At 37.8% G+C, this 23,501-nt stretch overlaps 1 protein-coding gene across 1 annotated transcript in view; it reads right to left on the minus strand.

Annotated features, from left to right (window-relative positions):
• LOC131679377 (protein sickie-like) overlaps positions 1–23,501 on the minus strand; it is a 228,088-nt gene that overhangs the window by 192,232 nt on the left and 12,355 nt on the right. The gene's annotated exons all lie outside the window — the stretch shown is intronic.

A 23,501-nucleotide genomic window follows, 5' to 3' on the forward strand; every position in this document is an offset into this window, starting at 1 on the left:
CAAATTGAAAAGATTAAAGAAGTCGTACATTATTGAACAAATTGTGAAAACAATAAAAAAATCGGTAGGTGTTGGAAAATTTTGAGAATCAATGAACAAAAAAGCAACTAAAAAAATACGAACATTCATATAAAATAAAAATACATAAAACTGGAAAGCTGGAAAATAATAAAACATATTTAACATTAAAAACAAGAAATATTTAAAGCAATAGAAAAAGTGAATAAAACGTTAAGAATGCATAAAAGTAGAGGAATAGATATAAAAGATAAAAATAAAAAAAACATGAATAAATTAATAAAAATGGACCGGAAGATCTTGAAAAATTGGAAGGATAGAGAGACGAAAAAAATTAAGAATTGTGGAAGGTATGGATTGAGCAAAAATGGACGAAATGGTAAACAAAAAAATAGTTAAAAAAACCAAAATGGTATACCATAGAAACACACAAAATCGAAAAAATAACAAGAAGAAATTGAAAAAATATATTAGATTATTTAAAGAATTTTTCCATTCCAGCATTAGAAATGAAACTTGACAGAAATTCAAACAACAGCCTAAATGTGAAATGAAGAAAAACTGCGCATGATGGCAAAAATTATATCTCTAATGTTTTCTAGAAAAATAAAAAACTAAAAAACCCACCCATTGGAAAAAGGCCAACAGTAAAAGCACTTTTAAAATAGGTTAAATGGAAAAATGAAGAATAACAAAAATGAAAGATTAAGGAAAATGTGTAAAAAATAAATGAAATTATATTAACTTAGAAAGGAGAAAAAATAAAACTACGGAAAACGGAAAGCTAAAAACTAGAAAACATGGACCAAAAAGCTAGAAAGGTAAATAATGGGACAATAAGACATTTTGGGATGAATTTAAAAAAGGAAATATGCAAAAATATATAGAGAAAAAGGGAAATAGAAAAAGGGAATGATAAGAATAAATGGAGCGAATAGACAAATTTTAAAAGTTTGATGAAATGACAAAAGAAACAAAAAGAAACAAATAAAAAATCAGGGTGTTAAAATATGACACAACAGAAAAAAATAATTCTAATTTCGAGGAATTTCCTCGAAAAATTGCAAATAATATGCAATAACATAGAAATAACTATAAAGTAAGGTAGGTGGTAGTGATAAAAATGCAAAAATGAAGAGCTTGAAAAGATGAATAAAATAAAACTATGATAACAATGGAAGTAGATAAAAAATGCAGAATGTTTGAATTGCAGAAATACAGAAAAATCTACTGCTTGAAAACAATTTAAACACTTTTTTATGATGTCTTCCGTTTTAATTCCACTATTTTATGAAAACTGCAAAAATGCACTTTTATGTCACAGATACGTATTTTGGCTACGATTTGCAGCCTTCATCAGTGTTTGTATCAATATGCGAAAGATATCGAAAAAGAAAAGTGTTTAATATGACATTCCAAAACCAGTGCTTTTTTAAAGTGTTGAAAAAAATTGATCAACGAAATTTTAGCAATGTTTTAAAAAATCCATGTAAAAATAAAAAAATGGGGAAAACAGCGAAACATGGATCAAATTTCAAATAAGGTATGTGATTGAATTTTACGCTATGCTGGTTTCGAAAACAGTCAGAAATGCTAAATAGACTATGCTTTATTTCTTATATAGCTCGTAGCACAAAATATATCATATATTCTTCACATTCACCGCAGAGTGTAGTGTTGTGGTAGAGCATTTAAGTGCATTTTTTCGCATTTGTTAACAGTTTTGTTGATTTTGTGGGGGTAGTACTTCACATCCTAAAATATCCACAAAAAATTAAAAAGCACCAGCCACTCTCACTGTGAAGGATACCCCGAGCGAAGTTTGTTCTGCTCTACAGTAAACAAACACGGGGCGTAAAATCACAATTCAGTGTCTTTCGAGAATCTTTGTGAGGAGCATATAATCCGTTGATCCATTGAAGTGAAGGTCCTGTCGGGCAAAGTAAATCCGAACCCAAATGGTGGTGAACACTTTTTAAATATATTGACCAACACCGAGAGGGGCCCCACTTATCAATTAGGGTCTGCAACCCGAGGATGAGTTTTATGATGACCGTGTGCCAGACGATTTATAAAATTATGCTGATAGTTCCTGATTGCAAAATAATCCACTGGAGTCTTCCGGGCGAATTACCTGAACAAAGACCCGGAATTCGTTTCTAAAAACCGGTGTGGCAACCCAAAATAGAAGGTTGAGAAGTTTTCTTTTTCTTTCAAATAATTACTTTCGATATAGTTGCGAAGACAGGAAATTCAATAAATCAAAAAAATCAATTTTATGTTGACGAAATTTGAAGACAACCTCATGACTTCTAATCAAGTCATTTATTTTTTACCCCTAGCAAGTCTGATCTTATTCCATTCGCTTCTTCATTCAGGTTAGAAAATTTTCTTTAAAAAAATTTTCATTCATATTCATATACCTGCCCTGGTCTGATAGTCTGATTGGGTACAAATGTATATTTCGTCGCTGTTGTGCTACCTTAGGACAAACGCCTTTTTTAAGATCTCTACAATGTGGCGTTTTCAGAATTTTTAAATTCTGCTGGGTTACTGAGATATAGCGAAACACGATTATGATAAGCGTCAATTTCTCGAGTGGTCGAGTTGTTCCATCGTAATTCCTATGCAGATCAACCATAATCATTAGCTAGGTTTTTGTCGTGGGAGCAAAATTTTTGCTAACTTAGGGTGACCATACGTCCTGGTTTCCCAGGACATGTCCTGGTTTTTCACTGACTGTCCTGGTGTCCTGGGAAGTCAAGGAAAACGCTTGATTTGTCCTGGTTTTTGTCCTGTAAGTCTAAAATATTTTACTTTACTTACTGTAGTCTTCGCTTTATTTTCTCTGGTTCAGATCGCTGTTATGACCGATCGCAACCATAATTGCAACATAAATTCACCCTGAAGCAAAATACGACAAACAAAATTTTAATTACTCGAATCCCTCAATTGTACCATCCGATGTCTTTTTTAATCTCTCAACTTTCTTCTCTTATGTGGAAAATCAAAAGAAAAAGCATGAGGCGTTCGTACATAACATGTGAATGACCTGTACTACCGTGATAAGCATAACAGTCCCATATGTATAGAAAATCGATAGTAAATGAGACTCTTATGCTTATCATTGCAGTGTGATCCTTTTTCAGGGAAATTTGGCAGCCGAACAAATCGAAATGGTTCCAGTTGTGGACCAATCTCTGGCCGATGAAACAATGATAACTAGAGTTTCTTCCCGGCTTAAATTGCCTTTCAATCCAGGATTAAAAGAATTCCTTTTGGCGCCTCTGAGAACACAAATAGAAGACGTTTTGGTGACTTTGTTTTTACTTGCGTTCTCTTTCCAGTGGAATTTTTTTGTCTTACTAGAAATCCGCGAACATTTTTCCAATCCGTGAAAAGGGAAATGACGAAACATCAATAACTATAGTGGGATAATTTCATTGAGTGCTTTCTCTAGCTGGTGATTATAGAACCCCTTCAGGGTCAATGTTAGCAGTACCTAATCCAGTAATCCACGATTGACATGTCTTCACTGGACGCTGAACAGCGACTATCCTGCTGAGTCTAGCATCCTACATAGCAGGGAGTATAGAAGGTCGCGCTCAAACTGAGATTATTTACACCAACCAATCCGCTATTTTTCATATAAAAATTGATAAACTGGAGGAATTTCTAATCAATGGTAGTTTTTGAAGCTGTTTCGATCATGGTACTCAGATCGAGAGACAATGATTGTCATTGGAGATTGCCTGCTACTTAACTTCAAATCAAGAATGGTGTAGGGAAGTTACTTTGGACCGTTGATGTTTCTACTTTACTTCAATGACACCTCGCCGGTGCTGCACAGATGATTACAGAATATTTCGTATCATCCGCTAAATTGATGATAGCCGATGTATCCAACAATATCATGTTACCTTTGCTGATGATAATGTAACAAGAACTGCGTGTGTGTAAATCCGCAAAAAAGTGATCGAATTCTCATGCAAGACTTTTTGGCTGAGCTATGCCTGTAAGACCCCAGAACAGCTTTACCGCCGAATAGAACGTTTTAGCTGCCGAACACGTAGGGAGAAGGCACAATCGATTAAGAGGTGATGGAGGGTGGTAGTCCCTTTTGGACTGTCCTGGTTTTTCACTCGCTTGATATGGTCACCCTAGCTAACATAGTGTTTTTTCTGTGAATTGTTGGCTTGAATTATTGAACAAATTTCCTTTTGAGATTTCCACTAGTTTTGGAAAGTATACCGAAAAGTAATGATGGATTATGCAAGAAGAATATTTTTTTCTTTTTGTCGCCTGTCAACAATACCCTTGTTTGATATATATATTGTCTCTAAATTGTTGATGAAACCAACTTTTATTCATTGTTTTTCCCGAACAAAGGAGGAAAATTGTGAAAACTTTGTGTTCCAATACTATCATTTTGTAACCTGATATTGCTACTACCGCATGTAAAAGTATAACATTGGGCATAGTCATCTATAATGCATAATTTTACGAATCAGTTATGAGTATTTTTTATATGAAATCTTCTGACAAGTTATACATTTTTTATCATCAATACACACTTATGACACGTATGCGAGCGACTTTGGTTTACATTTTAAGCAAAAACTGTCAATATAGTCAACCAATCTTCGCATAAATCGAGAGATTACTACAGAAAAATAGAAGCATCGATCACTTTCTCCGAAAAGCTTCTAACATTTATAAATTTCAAGATATTCTATTTCAAACTTTAAAAATTGTTTTTCTCGAAAAGTGCTAAATGGCGCTTGTCATAAGATAGCAGGCCCGATTAGAGGGGGAGGCAGCCAGGGCAATTGCCCTGGGGCCCGGGTCGTTTTTGGGGGCCCGCGTTTTTACCCAGAAGATGAGCGAACACGTCCGGTATTCATAGAAGAGCAATAAAAATAGCAATAGTAATTTCTTTGTAACTATTCGCCTTTATTGAATTGTTATATGATGAAAGCGTAAAAAATTAAGCCTTTATTTGATAATAGGGATCTTTAATTTGGAAAAATTGTGTCAGTTTTTCATATGTATTCATAGCGGGTGTCCTTACGAGTACACTCATATCATGCATAAACCTTAGTTATTCTTTTCTGATTTTTAAATTTAAAAAAACCAAATTAAATTCAACCAACAAACTGACAGTTGTCCTACTAAATGACGTGACTGCAAATATCTCGTTCGCCTCATTGTTAACCGGGACAGCACCCTACACAGCATGATCTGGTACTTTGCAATCCGCTAGCAGCCTGCCATCCAAGTTTCATATGCAAACTATGGTAGATCTGATAAGGCATCCTATAGAGTCGTGCAAGTCGCATGGGTTTGGATGTGTTATTGTCCTAAAAGGAAACAAACTAAAAAATGTTTTTTTCCAATAGCCTAAAAAAAATTGAGATGTTAACTCGCGGTACTATTCTGCATCAGGACATGCATTAACCCGCACACCCCTAAAGATCCCTATTGACATTTGTTAAAACAACCGTCCTTAAGGGAGTTGTGTACTTTGTGCACAAGTTTAATAAACGAGTTTTATTGCTTGAATCGACGGAATACACCACAAAATATTGAGAATCCAATTCAAAGTATTTTCGAAGAAAGCAATTGAGCGCACGGACAAACGCATCCGTCCTCTTCTACGTTCGCTTCTTTGCTGGTGGTGCCGGTTGTTTGCTTGGAGACACTGGGCGTGATTGATGTTGAGTGAATATTTGTTCCTGTCAGATCCGTAGATATTCGTTTTGTAGCCGTTTGTGACTTGGCATAAGATAACGGTGTACTGTTTGCGGTGATAGTAGGTGGGGTTTTCTTAGCTGCTTTTGCACAAAGTTTTCCGTGGTGCAGTGTTTTTTTTGTAGAATTCGCACATCGGAATATACCGTGGTTGCATAACCAGTGTTGTCTGACGAAACGTCCCATTTTCGGTTGATCCGCATAAAACGGGTAAATATGAAAAAGTTGGTATTTATGAGTGCATTCTCATCACAAAAACCCGGGAAAATGTTTATGGTTACTTGGGTGATCAAACGCGTATACCAAATTGAGACGAGGTTTTCGACTGCGGATCGAATTCCATTTCTATAGGCACTAAATCGTCAATTTAAACAGTCGGTATGTCAAACAACAGAAGACAGGAAAGGTGGGTACGTTATCGAAAGGTATTTTTTGTAATTGTATTATGTATTACATTTTCATTAATAAAAATAGCAACACTGTTCAGATGATTTCGACAGGGTAAAAATGTGCGAAAACAAGAATGTCGAAGGAAAAAATAAGAAGCCGATTGTCACGTCTTGTCTTAGATGAAAAGACGATTCATTCGTATCGTACCATTTGAGCTAGACGCTACTGATTCCTGATTCCTGTGTACCCGCAAATTCAAAAACCCTTGGCTATGACAATTTTACCCGATTTGGATACCACGGAATAAGAAGCTGTCGAAAGTCACCTGTCTGGCACGCAATCTGTGGATGTGGCAATATGAGTCAACCGGAGACCAATAGAAACCACGAACTCACGAGTTTCTCATGGTTGAAGAGGTAGTAACTCATGCTAAACTAGTGGGCTTAGGTTTAAAAGGGTCCGGCGGTAATACAAGCTTTGAGTCCCGACGCGGCTCTCGACGGCCCTGTAAGATAGCACAACAGCGATGATTTGATATCAAGTATGCAGTGGTTTAGAACAGGGCCGTCTTAAGACTATGCGGGGCTCCTGGGCACTATTGAGCTAGGAGGCCCCTATAATCGAACAGGTATAAATAGCTGTAATAGTAGAATTATTAAAAAAAGATTCCCAGCATTGCGGAACAATTTCCACTCCATGCCATCTTGAGACTTTCCAAATTTGAGCCAAACCAGTCAACCGCGTTGAAATTACTTTAGGAAATAAAAAGGGGTAAAATTTTTGGATATCTTCATAAATTTGAAATCTGCCACGTATGTATCTCGGGCACACACTTGAAAATATCGATGCACGACAACTTCATTTGCACAAACACACTGCAAGTGATTTAAAGTAAATGTAATGCAAGCGAAAATTAGACAAATCCCTATTCTATTACCCTCACCCTATGCTTACTACCCACTCTTGCTAAAAGTGTAATGCCGGCCCTGGTCGTTGCTGATGTCCAGATATCATCGCAAGATGAACTGAGTACTCTACGAAAAGTGGTCCAATTTTAAACGCATATAATTCAGCCATCTCTAGTAGCTGAGTTAGAAGTCCGTTACACTGCCTGTGGAGGTACGCTACCCAGTGAATGCAACTGAGCTTGTCCGTTCAAACACTATGCTATCTTTTGTGTTGTGCTCCTTTTCAGCACACTTTGGTTCAATATGTAATATTCGATGTTGATTGGTTGTGATTAAAATATAAATAATTTGATTTATTATTACTATAAATGTACTAAGAAAATAATTTTTTTACATTAAGTAGTATAGCCCTACGCCTACAGCTCGTGCAACTCCGTAGGACTGCCCGCTTGTAGTTTTTTCTGGCGGATCTGACCGATAGTGGCAAACGGCCTAACGAACTATATGGGGTTGTGCTTGTTCGAACTCAGGTGAGCTGCGTACAGTGAAATAAACTTATCGACTAGGACTGGTGGTATCCAACGGGGAAAAACGATCGGAAATGGTGAGTGAAGCTAAGCAATCATGTGAAAAAATTCCCCCCAGAGGCGAGACTCGAACTCGCAACCTTTGAGACTGCCATGTGGTGATCAGCTGCCATTGTGTGTGATTCTCGCTTTGCAGGTAGGGTACGATCACTGTCGCCAGTGGGATAACCATATGTTATTTCTGGGATGTCACCATACCCAGGGATAGCATAAGGGTTAGTGCATTGGGCCGGAGTCTCAAAGGTTGCGAGTTCGAGTCTCGCCTCTGGGGGGAATTTTTTCACATGCTTGCTTAGCTTCACTCACCATTTCCGATCGTTTTTCCCCGTTGGATACCACCAGTCCTACATAAGGTATTGGCACTTAAGTCAAAAGACCAAAAAATTTAATTATTAGCTTATCGACTACACTATAGTAATCTGACCTTCATAGTTGGAAGACTTTGTTTGAGGATTAAGGGTGCTTCCATCAAGAAGGAGGATTAAGGTATTATTGTCCATTATTGGAACGTTATGTAGTGTAGCGAAAATTTCATCGTACACACTCTACAATGCGTAACCATAAACGAAGCGCACTGTTGTTTATAATTTCTGGAACACTTTTTGTAGTTTGCACATGGTCAGTTCATTGATTCGTTTAGTGTTCTTCCTGGTATAATACCTTCTTGATGTTCTTGATATAATGAAACTAAAAGGAGTCGACTTCCGATTTTGGAAAAAAACACATTTTTTCTTTCAATGAATATTTCATTTTCAATTAATATTCCATATTCCGCTTACAGATGGCCGAATTTGGGACCCTTTGAAATCAATCTGTATTATTTGGAGCCAAACCCAAGTAACAATTCAAGTTTTATAGCATGCTATAAGTGCAGTTTAAGTTTTATAAGAGGCTATAAAACTACAATAAAACATCAATTGTTACTAGGGAAGCGCACGAATCGTCACGAGATTCGTTCATTTTGTTCGCATTGCTTTCTGTCGGAATAGAAATAACGGTTCTTTACAATATTGTCTCTTTTTGCACGAATTATTGGTGCCTAGATTTTTGTTATATATTACGACACACGTTTCGTGCATTCGATTATTATGACCGGTTCTGGGAAGTGTAGAAAGCGAATCCCTGTTAAATAAATTGGTGTTTTGAAGACTTCAATTAGCATGCTCACTATTCGATATAAGAAGTACTCTATGCCTTAGTTGTCGCGTAAAGTTTGTTTAAAATTGTTTTCAAAACGACACAAATTACTCAAATCCATCAATATGATCCGTACAATTTGTTTCAATGGTAGAAAATATAATTGACGCTGAGTACACGTTGACGCGACAACTAGCATGCCTTAGTATCCACCATTTATCCAAAAAATGAGGCTCTGAGTTTAGCAAGGAGAACTGCCTATGTGAAGCACAACATAGAAATATTTATAAAAATATTTATGTTACCAAATGTTGGAGGCTCTTCAAATATCCTCAATCGCACACACATTTGCCGTGACTCATGTAATCAAATCAAGGGTTAAGCCAAGGCCGTTGTGTGTAAACACTTTTTTATTTTGTGTCAGTATAAGACTGACCAGGCAGAATGGAACATGCGAAATCCTGCCAAAAAGTTTCAAGTTTTCGTAAGACCTCAAGAAGTCACTTTTGGTCGCTTCTATGTGGATTTATCCATTTACAGACTCAGATATCCACATCTACAGATCGCTCGCCAAACAAGGTTTTCTTGTTGGTTGGCTAAGGTTCGGTACCTTTTAAACGTTGTATGTAGTGTACCTGAGCAAATACTCATCGGTTCAAACACCACATAGCCCCTTGAAAAGACTATAAACATGATCCGTGCCAAAATTCACAACCATCAAGACTCCACAAAATGGTCTCAATAACCCATAAAAACACCAAGATATAGTTTTTATGTGGGATCTACCGGACCATGGTGACTGTGTTTTTATGGGTTGGACCAATTTCAAACACTCATGTCAAACCCCGTGAGTATGGGGTTATTATGTGCTTTTCGATTGCTCGGGTACCAAACGTTTTATTGTTAAAAATACATTGAAACTTGAATCATTGGATTGACATTTGAAATGGTTCAACTGGTTCATGCAGTGCCTCGTTTTCTGCCGCTCTGATGCCCTTTAAGCGTCTTGATCACATGGGATACGGTGCAATGTGCGATTTCGAGCTGATACAGATCTATTGTTACTCCCACGCTAAAATGTTATGAACAAATATTTTTTGAAATTTAGTCTGTTTAATGATTTTATATTCATCCTAAGTGCGGGGCCCCTGGCGCTGGCCCAGTGTGCCCATGCGTAAAGACGGTACTGGTTTAGAATTTTCGCTGTTCCAGTTACATCATACACAAGATATTGAATTTTTTGATGAAAAGTTTTGGCCAAAATTTTACCTCTCTACTTTGGATGCCCGGAATGTTGATTTTTTAGGCGTTTTGTGCAAGATGGAATCACTTACCAAAAACTTTTCTGGATCTACTCAGACCATCTTACGTGTACAATTCCGCCTGATAGCGTAATCTAAAACTGTGTTGTTTCTTCATATATGTTGATGATTTTACCCATGTAAACTTAATTATAGGTTTCTTTGGATCAAATTAGGAAGAGTCTAAGAGCAGCCACGGGCCTGAGAACAACTGATTCCGTCTGAATCTGGATGTGAGACAGCAGGGGCGGCGAAATACTTTACGCCCGAGTGGGTAGAAAGCATAGGGTGAGGGGTCCATTAGTAAGGAATTTGTCCCATTTCGCAATGCACATGCTTACATTACATTCACATTCAATCTCGTTCGTTTATGCAAATGGAACTGTGGTACATCGATGTTTTCAAATGTGTGCAGTGCGAGATACATGCGTTGCACATCTAAATTTTTTGAAATGGTTCAAAATTTCGAGTGGGTAATTACCCACTCAGTTATTTTCGAGTGGGTAGTACTACCCATACTACCCACGCTTTCCGCCGGCGCTGTGAGACAGTTCAGAATTCCGACTCAAATTCAAATGCAAAGATCAAAGACAGCAGTGTATGTCATGATTAAAAAAATCCCTTCGCATTGAAGATGGTCACGAAGATAGTTGAAACGAAAATCACGGCCTGTGGCCAAACCAATGCTAAATCTACCATTTTATGTTCTATTGCCTGAGAGTAAGTACATCAAAAAACGATCACAAAATTCACAAACCACATTCCAACCAAAACACCCATTAGTCCATTCTGACTTGTTTGCCACCACCAAATTAAGGTCAATTAGCTAGAAAATTTCGACTGATGTACGGTTGTCAAAATGACATTATTATAACATACTTTTTTGCCTCGCTATCTACGTGGTGATATCTCCGATTTCACGTCGCATATGTTATCAATCATGGGCTGCCGATCGATCGAGCCGTCAAAAGCAAAACGCCGCCCGACACATTCGGCAGCACCGATAAAAACAAGTTTATCTAATCCCTACTCAGTCAGCTACCGAAACAAACCGCTTAAGGCTCGCCTTGCCACCTCGACGGATCACGCCTTCAGGATTTGAACCGTTCCCAATCAAGATCAATCATGATCGCGAGCTGCGTCGTTTGCGGACTGGGTAGGCAGAATTTCACACGTCTGACCCTAATCCCATCAACAATGATGACTGAGTATGACTGACGTATGAGCGTCTCGTCTTAACACGAAAAAGTGCAATTACTGACTGCTTTTGGGCAAAAAACTGCCACAGAGTGTTGAAGGCCATTCATAATCAGTCAGTCAGTCAGTCAGTCAGTCAGTGCGCTTCTTCGAGAAATTAATTGCTCAGTGACTGACTGACCTCCTTGGCAGCTTTTGTGGAAATGTGAGCAGTTTATGTCACCAGCTGCTGGCGATGATGTTGCACCGAACCAGCCTCATCAACGCGGTCAGCAGTGCAGTGCAGTGGGGTGGCCAATAAATCCCTTACTTGCTTATCTTGCGTAGAATCGATATTGGTTTCAATTTCAGCTGGACCACCCTAGAAGTTCATATGGCGCTGCACTGCTGCGGCACAACAACTCGGACCCATTCACGAGTAATGCCTCTGTATTTATTGGCCTGTTAAAATCACTTGCACTTGGCGATGGTTGGCGGCGGCAGAATGCAGCTACCATCCGCGCCGCCGCCAGCTTTCAGTGGCTAATTGTTATTAATTTCGATCCCCGGCTAAGCTTCAGCCGTGGCAGCCACACCACGCCAACCGGTTTGTGTACTTCGCGCGAAGAAATGTAGTCCGGTACGGGGCGGTCGGTGGAGACAAACCCGTTCCATCATCTTGAACGCGCGGATTTTCAGCATACATGAGTAAGCAAATTGTTGCGGTAGGCAGTGGCGGAGGTCGTAAAATCGCTGCCGCGCCGTCAAAATAACAATCAAGGGCTGCAGGCAGCGCAAGCTTTAGGTCGAGGTTTGTGTAAGTAGCGGTGCTGGCGGAGGGAGGTGAGCGACAGGGACCAGCAAGCATATATTTCCTTATTTGGCCTAGACAGTGAGTAGTGGTTTCCGATGGCGGTCACACTTCGATTCGATTCGACAGCAAGTTTTGAGCTGAGGGCCCGTGAGGTTGCTTTTGGATACAACGTGTGCAAGCGCGTATTGCAATTATCGTAACCGTGACCTATATTCGGGGCTCGAGGAAATAGCAGATGAACCGGTACTCGGGCGGGTAGAGTCGGTATTGATATGTTTGTTGTTTTGCATACTTCAAAATCAAGGATTTCTACAGTGATATGACTAGAAAAAGACAACCAGAGGGGCCATTCATGAGCCACGTGGGGTTATCCAAAAAGATGGACCCTTTGTAAGTTTCTTCTATTCAGCCAAGTTATGCAACCTTTCCCGGAAATATTGGGAGAAGATTCGCGTTTAATAGAGTTTACTAAATCATGCCCTAAGAAGTAAGAGAATGTTATAGAATACTACTAGTTGAATTTGTCTGAATTAACGTGGCAGCTAGAAAAACGAAATTAAATGGACCAGATAATGTTCTTAACAGCGAAACTCTGTTGAAAGTTTTAGAGAAATCAATTAGTATACGAAATGCTAATATTTTTTGTCTATAGTTCTGTGAATATCATCACGAACTTTCAAAAAAGTAGTGCTAAGATCAGATCGAAAACCAATCTGTTTAAGAGAAAAAAAAATTCTGCAGAAGCTGCCGAAATTTGAATTTCTAGAGGGTCCGTCATTAAAATCTGAGTGAACCGTTGAGACGAATATCAGCTGAATTATTAACATTGTTAGCATAAATCAAACTTGTGTTTACAAAGAAGTGATATCCAGTTTTACAGTAGTTTAAGAGCTATGAATAAATTGGCAAGTGGTAGTTTACTACATTTGCAAAAAAATAAGATCGGTAAAGAAAATAGTCGCATAACAAAGGTGGCTCATTTTCAAAGATAGTACTGTTGATTAATCACCCCATAAAAATACGTGATAAGAGACGCAGACGAGAATCGCTGACCACCGCCTGTACATGAAAAATCTTTCTGCGCTTCATCAACTATAAAATTCACGTTCGATCCAAGACATGAGTCTCTGAAGCTTACAATAAAAAGTTATATTGAAAAAAACTGGTTCAAGAAATATTCGGGACCATCCATAAATGATGTAGCATTTTTTTGTGGTTTTTAAAACCCCCCTACCCCATCGTAGCATTTCGTCACAAACCTCTAAATACCTCCTCTGGAAATTACGTAGCTTGACGGTAACTCTCCCCCCCTTGTCTCCGTAATTTTTTTTAAAAGAATAAAAAAACAATGTTAGTTATTCTCCTTTAAAAAAGCTACGTAGTATGACATGACCCCCACCCCCCTGTCGTCACACATCATCACAAAATACAAAACTCCTCCCTCCCCCATATAATGCTACGTCATTTATGGATGGTCCCAATCGTTTCATATCTTGATATGCTGCATACGTTTTTATCAACAAAATTTCAAAATGACGTTATTAAAAACTTTGCTCAAGACACCAAGTCTTTTAATATTTTTGGAAAAGAATTAATCACTAAAATGATTGCATAAAAATATGCTCTGTTCCATGCAGGAAAACATCTTTGAAGTTGGTAAATTTTCAAAGTTGATGGTTTCGAAATTCTGTGATGTTCACCGTTAGGAAAGTTTTGGAACATAAATTCTTCACATTATATGCATTCTTTGACTTCAGTAACTAATTTAGGAGGTTTGAAGCTGTTCTATGTTGATTCTTCCTGTTTCTAGACTGCAATGGCACCTGTTCGCCTGCTTTTGTTCTGTACTTTCAATAATTTATCAAACTTAAATTCTAATTTAAGCATTTTCGAAAAAATCACGATTTTCATGAAAACCATCCAAACCGAATTTCTGCATGACTACCTATGTCGGTTCTTGATGCCCATGGGGAACTTGCCAAGTTCCAAGTTAATGTCATACCAATTTCTCGGTGAATTCTTGACCGATTTTTACAACTTTGATTTCCAATGAAAGATACAGATCGCATCGACTGATATTAAATTTCATGCAGATCTGACTTATGGTTCCGGAGTTAGTACGGTCACACTGGAATTTCCCATATAAACCGTTGCAATCGTAATATCTCAGAGGTTAAAAATCTATTGAAATGGAAATCAAATTACTTCGATTTGCCGATCCAGATCACCAATACCCAGTTGAAAATTCTTTGAATTTATTGTCCACTATCGGCGATCCTGGAAGTCTCGGGAATCGGGTATGTTATAAAATTAAGGTCACGTCGGTTCTTCAGTGATGACTGAACCAATTTTCATTAAGCTAGTCTCAAATGGAAAGATATCAAATGCGGTTGGATATTTCACCCCCTCCACCCCTGTTTCAACTTACACTTTCATCCTCAGACCACTCTCACACCTGCATATTAAAATAAGCTACGGAGTTTCCTACACATCCTTCTGCCAGGCTCTAATAAAAAAAACCAAAACAATAAATCATGCAAATACGTTAGCTACATTTTTAAAGCACAGTTTCCCTAACATGATTTCTAGAAGAAGGGCTCGTTTAGCTAGGCTTGTTTCGCCGTACGAGCAGTACGAGCCTCCACCAAGCAGTGAATGATTAGGATCTCGTTCAATTCAGCATTGAAATTTTGTACGCATAATTTTTGACGACAACTGCAGCAAATAATCGTTCTGTCATCGTTCAAATGCTTTAGATAGTTTGTTTCTCTTGTCGTGACAGTCGAAAATCTTATTTTAATTCGCAAAACTTCTCTAAAGTCTACAGATTTCTTTAAAGTTAGTAAACTGTTCATGAGTTTGTAGGACACACAATTTCTGATGCCTGCCGAAGATTTCTAATTTTCCTTGGATTATTCTAATTTTGAAGGTTTTTCTTGAAAAATTGCACTGCAGTTCGTAGAACAACTATAAGTTTCTATTAATTTTCTTGAAGTTTCAAGACATTTTATGAAGCCTTTGGGCACTCCCTGCAGTTTGCATGACTACCCAGAATCCTGTTGAATATTCTTAAACTTTCCAAAACTTCCCAAAAATTCTTATAATTTTTTATTCAAATTATAGGATTTTCTTGAAGTTTAGAAAACATTTTTGAAATTCGCAGAACTGACCTGAGTGCGATAGAGTATGGGTATTCGTGGAACATTTGCAGTACATTGACATTTTTAGTTAGTAGAAGTTCCATGAAATTTGAATTTTTTTTCCAAAATTCTGTGCGAGCTTCTGAAACTCGTTGGATCACCTTATCTGAAGTTTGTAAGGTTTCTATGAAGCTCCAAGCTGAAGTTCATAAAGATAATCTGAGATTCAACAAAAAAATCTTGAAATTTGCTGGACTTTCCTCAAATTTAAGGTTTGAATCAAACTGTCTAAAGTTCTAAGGATCTCTCTGAAATTAAGAAATTACGTCCATAAACTTTGTACAATTCACCTGATACCAAGGAGTGAGTCGCTTAGAACAATGTGCTATACTAGAGTGACAGGAAAAAAATGACCCCTATCGGCCCACCTCTTAGTCGATTCCTAGTCCCACCAGGAGTACTTGCACCAAATTTGAAGCAAATCGAACAAGTCTAACTACCGGACCAACGTGGCTGAAGTTTGTATGGGAATTTTCAACAAGAAACACGAAAAGCCTATTTTCATAGAGATAGGTGCTTCCATGGCAGTGCTAGAAGCTGGTCAATTTTTACCTTGTAATGCTCAATGCAATTCTCCTAGAATAATTACAATAGTCCAATTACGTGGAAAACGTAGCCAACGACGGTCCAAATTGATAAGTTTTATCAGTTTTCAATAATATTGCACCATAACGAAGATATAAGAAAAATCATTTTCGGTTGCTAGCGTAAACTGTCCCTGTCAGCACTGCTCCATCGGAATCCAATCAGACTAATTGCAATAACTTCAGTTCTAGAGCTGATCCTTGTAACTGTTAGTACTCAAATTAAAGACAACAATCACATTAATAAGCCTTACTTGTTTTTGTGAGCAAATCTCGCCTCAATCAAAAGTTATAGCTGTTTAAAAATGTTGTTGTCCACAAACAACATGGGCATGAATGGGTTAAGAATACAATCCATAGGAATGCAAAACCATTTCACTCTTTATCACATTGTGGGGGTACATTGAGGCACACTTCTGTCAGCTCACATATTCGAAGACTGGCAAAAGTGCAGTTGAAGCTCATCATAGCAACCCGTATTTTTGTTTTATTGAACACTAGGACACATCGTGGCGCATTTTTGCAAGGTCAACTCGATTTGTGCTAAACGACTCACCCTTTGCTTTATGATGGATTTTAATGATGCATTTATGGTATACTAAAAGATCGAAATATTTTTTGGAGATCGCTAAAGTTCGCTGAGTTACACAGAACTTACGTAAACTTTGCAGAAATTCCCTAAAAACACTTACGATTTTCTTGAAAGCCATCTAATTTCCTTGAAATAAAACAAAACAAAATTAGTTGGTGGGTGTATGTATCGCGGATATAAAGTTCAAAGATTTTCATGCGATTAAATTGCCACCTGGTGGTGGGTCGACCGGTGAGTCGTCAATAAATATAAGTAGGCTGTATACTGAAAAAAAATCACAGCTCTATCATTTCATTTACGGCAGCCATGGCGAAAGCCGAGTTCCTACCGCCGGACGCACCGGAAGGTGTACCAGGCGCTGCAACGGAAGTCAACAGGCAAGGTCGCGAAATGCTTCTGCGCCTTGGAACAGGGAGGTCAGTGCGACCGGCCAGACGATCAAAAAGCAGTCTTCCCTGCTGAACGCAGTACACGGGTACAAGTTTTGTGTTTCGTTTTGTGCCCGTGCTTCGGGTTCGTACCGCACTCAGAATTTTGTACCTAAACTCGTATCGGGTGCATGAGTGCGGTTTACTCGTGGGGAACTAAACCAAGTTTGTACCGGGTACAATGTTGGGTACAGTTTTTGTTTTCTGCTTTGTGCTTCGCTCTGCTAGTTCGTACACCACAGCACAGCTCGGTTAGTTTCACGCAGTCTTTACAGTTGAATGTTGTACACGTATTTTTAGCATCATCTATACCCTTCAATGTATTGCTTTTTTCTAGGTTGAGACCGTACATCTTTTTGTATTTAAACGAATTTCAGCTCATGCTCATGTTTCAATTTTTATGACCGGTCTGTTACATCAAATATTTAAGGTTGAACAGAGAATTGAAAAAAAATAAGTGTAAGTGATATTGTTAAACACATTATTATTATAAGTTCAAATTCGTCATCGCAAAATTTATTGCCACAATTACTATTACAGGGTATAAGTTTTACTATAATTTATATCAGACTTACTTAATCTTTTACTCCAGACGGGATTTTGAATATTGTTTACAGGCGGGTCGCGACAATCAATAAAAAAGGACACACATGATCCAATTATTATGATTATAATGTTAATATTACATTATTCGATGAAAATATTATTCAGCGTGCCGGGCTAGTTGTAGCATTTTCGCGTCGTATATCTATATCTATGAAACTTAATTCATTTCATCAAACTGAGTGATAGAGCTGTGATATGTTAAATTATGACTGACCTAAATATATTATTTTGATTAATTGATCTTTAAAAATATGAAAACGATCAGCTGCAATTGAATTGTAATATGTAATAATATTATGTTCCCAGGGTTTAGCTTTGATCGATAAAAAAGACATTATTCTAAAAGCTTACAAGCAAAAGATTCGATATTGGGCTGGCCTAGTGCAAAGAAATTAAGAATAAATTTCAATGTAAATTTTGTTTTAAAGCTTGGCTAACAGATCAACGTTTTACAATAATATTGATTACTAGTGCAAGGATTTGAAGGTAACTGATCACGGTGTATTTGGTAGAACAATTTTATTCGAAAAAATCGGCATCGCTAAAACTTCAGCATGTGATAGAAAGTAAAATTAATATATTCTGTCGAGGGCTCCAGAACAACTTTTTATTTTAAAGGTTTTTTTGTTTGAACAATGAAACTGGTTCACATTTTTGCCCCTAGGTGGTATTTTAGGCATTCAAATATTACCAAAAGTGAGAATCTGATGGACAATTTCATACAAATTTGTAGAAAACTACATCGCGATCTAAAATCGCCAGAGAAAGCTATTAAATTTTAACCAAAGTTTCTAGATTCGAACGGGGCCTATTGGTTAAGAAGCTTTATTCCAAAAACATTTTTATTTGTAAAAAATGGATTGCATTATTTTAACAGTGTGCTCAGAAGAACCTTAATGCTAGCAAAGTCCCACCTTTAAGCGTAAAAAAACATAATTCCAGATTCCGCCGTTTTTTGCGCACCAATGATATTTTAGGAGCGTGGAGATATAGAGAAGAGTAGATAAAATTTGAACGAAATTAAGACTCTTTTGAAAGATGCTGGGCAATGCAGCAAATTGAAACAGTTTTTTCTGCCTCAGATATATTTGTTTCTTCTTTTTTTTTCTTCACTCATTCTGGAGTATGCATGATGTAATCTTGAATCAACCTTTTTGCTCGTTAGCATATTGCGGGATATATTTGGCCTAAATATTAACATTATATTTGATCAAACTCGATTAGATATTCAGTCATTTCGATTTAGAATCCTGATTGACAGTTTCATGAAGGATAGAAAAATACTTCGATGAGCTTTATAAAGGTTTTGTCTATTGTACGAAGATAGCAATATAAAAGTAGATATAGAAAGTATCACCTTTACCCGAAAGACGTGTTGCGGTTAATGTCTCCAGATTCTGAACGGGTACAAAAGTTGTGTTACTCACAGGCAACCAACGTTGAGATTTCGGTATATTTTTCATTCTGCTTTCTCGCCTATTCTCACTGTCAACTATAAAATCCTTCAAATCTCAAGTGTCTCAAACCAGTTACGAAAGTTAAGTGCACACCATAACAGAAAGAATTGTCCTACGATGATAGCGCCACCGAAGCAGCAGCAACAAATCTCTCGCCCAACCATCAACGATCTTCCGCCGGAAATGATTTGCTATTTGCGGATAGACGACCGACGGGTGGCGTCGTGCTAGTGTGTGCTATCAGCAGGCCATGTCCTATCGATCCATGGAACGGGTTAAACTACTACTCGAATATCGGTTGGAGCATCCGGTCAAGGTACTTCAACAAAGCTAGCGACCCTACTGGCCGCTGGAGATTTAGCTGGCCTATCGTCCTTGCAGTTCCTACAAGATGGTGTCCATTTTGACTCTACTTGACACTCTGGGAGCCAACCTGGATCAGTTTAGTCTATTCGCAGAGTGTACGCCGTCGCAGTTCCGAGAAATCGTCAGGAGGTTGCCTCGGCTTAAGAAGATTCGGATTCATTTGACAAAGGAAGACAAAGTGGACGAAATTTCCCCGAAAGATTTTCCAGTTCTACCGAGTCTGACCACTTTTTCCGTGAAAGATTTGGATAAGCGGCATCGAAATCGAGGATCATTTCTATGGTTGGGACGAAAACCTGTTGCAACAGTTCTTCGCATGTGCCCCCAATTTGACGACGTTGAAGATTAATCTCATAACGACACGATAGGTTCTGCAAACAATCGGTCGTAACTATCCTCATCTTCAAGAGTGCATGATCTACGTAACGGACGATCTGGGTGGAGATACTTTCCAGTTTTTGGAAGGATGCAGCACCTTAAGTCCTGAACGTTCTAACGTGTAATTCGTTCTAACTGATTTTTGTTCCATTTTTTCCAACAGATTTTCGCGTGGAAGGTAATCTTCATAGTTCAGTGCTAGAGGACTTCAAGCCACTTCCCAGCGTTCAAGAATTCGTGCTGCCAATGAGTACAGTTCCAGAGAATTACGAACCGGTTATCAAACGCTTTAACGTGATGCTGCCAAATCTGCACACACTTCGGATACAAAGTGGCAGCAAACCCCACGACAACGGCTTCATCCGGTATATCTGCAAAACCTTTACCCGACTGAAACGATTCGAGGTAGAAGGAATCGTGTGCTGGTCCAGCAACATGACGGACGCTTTCGATCGGCTGGTCGATCTGTAAGAACTGACGCTGAGCTACATACGAATTATGATCGAGAATCTCCCACGGAATACCGTCCGATCCTATCGTTATACACGTGTAAAGCAAATTTCGGGAACACAGTCATTCCATAGTTTTAAGCATCGGCGTGCGCAAGGGGTGGCTAGGGGGGGGGGGGGCTTTAGCCCCCCCTAATGTTTTGAATTTTTTTAAAAATTATCATGTTCAAGACATACAGGAAACATATGAAACTTACTGCATAACTCATTTTGTTTAAACAAGCCATGTAATCTTTGAACGCCTCGATAAAATCAACAGTTGGAGCAAGTTCGTTGAAATCAGGAATTTCGATAACAAGATAAGATTGCTGAGAGGAAGCGGTAACTGCAGTAAAGATTCGGTTACCGATTTAAAAATACTTAAAAATGCTGGCGATCAATTTCATTTTCTGCTTTGACTAAAAATTTTAAACTTTTTATTACTATGACACATATGGCGATTCCAGAAGGTATTACATGGAAAGCGATAACAAGAGAAACTTTCAACTTTCTTCTAACAGTAATATAATATTAGAAGAACTTTTGGAATTGTAGATATATGTTACTTGTTTGGATAACAACTTATTCTGCTTCTGTTTTTTCCCCTTTAATCACATTAAATTAGCTAGAGATTACTAAGTAGCAAAATTATAAAAATTCTAGTTATGAAAGGATTTGGAATATACAGATAGGAAATATGGCGATTCGCATGGTAAAGAAGGATGACTCTGCTGTTGCCGTGAGACACGTTGGTAGATTTGAGCAATTCGTAGTATCGTAGTCTTGAAGATTTTAAGCCTGTTCCTAATGACCCTGTTATTTCTAGCTTTCCGATATGTGAATATTTAATCCTTGCTCTCACTTTAGGACGAAAAGTTTTGAGCAGCGACCACCAAGAGATTGCCTGATCATAGTGTAGCATCAAATTCATAAAGCGATCATTTCTGTAGTCACATGACTATCGGATAACAGACGAGCAAACTGGTTTGATGTGGGGTGCCAACGAGCCACAGATGAGAAAAATCAGACTAGGAGCTTATCGATCATACTGGTTATATGTTGAAACAGTGTAATGAGCTGAAATCCGCTGAAAAAGACGATCGTGACAGGGGCGCATAAGGCTTGAGAATTATAGACTAGCATGTTAGGGGCAGTGTAAAATTCAGGAGTTGAAAAAACGGCACGAAGTGGTCGCCCATGTAATCGCGATGATGGATGGAAAAGAAACTGCAATCCTAATGGTTGGATGGCCTCATATAGCTTATCTACAGACTCGCTATAAGGTACTCTTCCGTGTTCTGTTTAGCAAGCAGAATTTTTTTCTGTGATTACCCCAGCGGGATACAAACGACGAACCATAACCTTATGACAATACTAATAGTGCTCTGGTAATCAAATTAAAAGATAAATTGAAGCATGTACTCAAAAATACGATTCTATACAGTGTACGAAGAAACGAAACCATAATCACATGCTTCTTGGTTTCATGAAAGACTTCGGAATTGACGTCGATCACAAATTAGTCAAAAATGTGACTTGATATAACTTCTGACAAAATACTACTAAAACATTACTGTTAAATACTATGATGAAGAAAAGATAATGGAAAATGACTCCATGCATGATTACGATGAAAAGCTTTTGGGCATGTAGCGCGCAGGAGAGAGATTCGCTAGAGTGATCAGTAGACAATCTGAAAGGCGTCGTCGACTTTGGGGGAAAGCGTTGTTTTCGCTGAAGTTATGCAATTGAGGAAAATATGTGTGTGTGGAGCGTAACTAAAAGTGGCTTACAGAAAATCTCTAATGCATTCTACCACGGCACTATGGAAAGGTTCCATACAACCAGGTGGCGAAAAATATTTTGTCTAATATTCTTTCGCGAAAAGCTTGTTTGAGTTATTAATATTGTACATTATTAATTACATTATTATTCATAATGGACGTATCCAGGATTAAAAACCTTAAAGGGGGAAGAGGAAGGGAAGGGGGGCTTGGTGTAAAGTATTCGTTTTTTTTTCAAAGAAAATATTAGCGATTCAGAGAATTTTAGTCAATTCATTCACTTTCCCCATAATGATGCAACATTTGAACAATTTTTGCTTAAATTTTCATTGGGCGAGTGATACTGTTTCTTCGAAGGCACCCTTAAAAAATGCGGTGCGCATTATTACTCAAGTTCTACTGTAACAATCGTTTCGAAATTTTGCACAGTTCTTCTTCACATCATTTTCCAGGTAATCACGAGACCTTTTGTTTAAATTATTACTATACCTATTTTTACAATAAAATGTTTTTTTAGCGAAAACGGGATTTTTGGCTTTAATGCGGTACGAAAAACTCAAAAATCAAAAAGTAAAAACTCAGATTACATGTGCTTTCTAACCCCTCAAAAAGATAGTGACGAAGAGAGAATGAAAGTCGCGAAAGAGGCATAAGTATTTTAATTTATTTATTTACATAGAAGTAAATAGAAAAATGTGTGAAGTGCTTAGGCTATTTGGTGCTTATTTCAATGTCGATATGGGATCATCCATAAATGACGTAGCATTGTATGGGGGAGTTTTGTATTTTGTGATGATGTGTGACGATAGGGGGGTAGGGGGTCATGTCATGCTACGTAGCTTTTTTAAAGGGGAATAGAATAGAATTTAAAAAAAAATTACGGTGACAAGGGGGGGCAGGGCTACCGTCAAGCTGCGTAATTACCAGGGGATATTTAGAGGTTTGTGACGAAATGCTACGATGGGGGAGGGCGGTGTTAAAAATCACTCAAAAAATGCTACGTCATTTATGGATGATCCCTATGACCAATAGGCTTTAAAGGTAATGTTGCTCTTTCAGGTGATTGCTATGCCAATATATCTTCTTCATATTTATAGTTTGCGATTATTTTTTATTCATTTGGAATTCTTGTTCCGGAGATACAGATTAATGAATCCTATAAACTAGTATCATGAAAACGAAATAGTTAAGACTATCAGAATGTATTAAAATTCGTTTTGGTATGGCGAGTGGCCATTAAAAATTTTCTTGGCCACAAACACTGTTTTTGACGAATCCGAAGCTTATTAATATAAGCATGAAAAGTCTTGAAATTGTAAATCATGCTTTTCGGTGTAATAAGAATTTCAAGTATTAGGACACATTTCGTCGCTGTTCTGCTATCTTATGACAAGTGCCATTTATCACATTTCGAGAAAAACGATTTTTAAAGTTTGAGATTGAATATCTTGAAGCGTATAAATGGTTTAAACAATTCAAAGAATACAATTGATGCTTCTATCTATTCTATATTAACCTCTCAAATATTACAAAGAT

Source organism: Topomyia yanbarensis, chromosome 2 (assembly GCF_030247195.1).
Source record: "Topomyia yanbarensis strain Yona2022 chromosome 2, ASM3024719v1, whole genome shotgun sequence".
Classification (NCBI taxonomy): domain Eukaryota; kingdom Metazoa; phylum Arthropoda; class Insecta; order Diptera; family Culicidae; genus Topomyia; species Topomyia yanbarensis.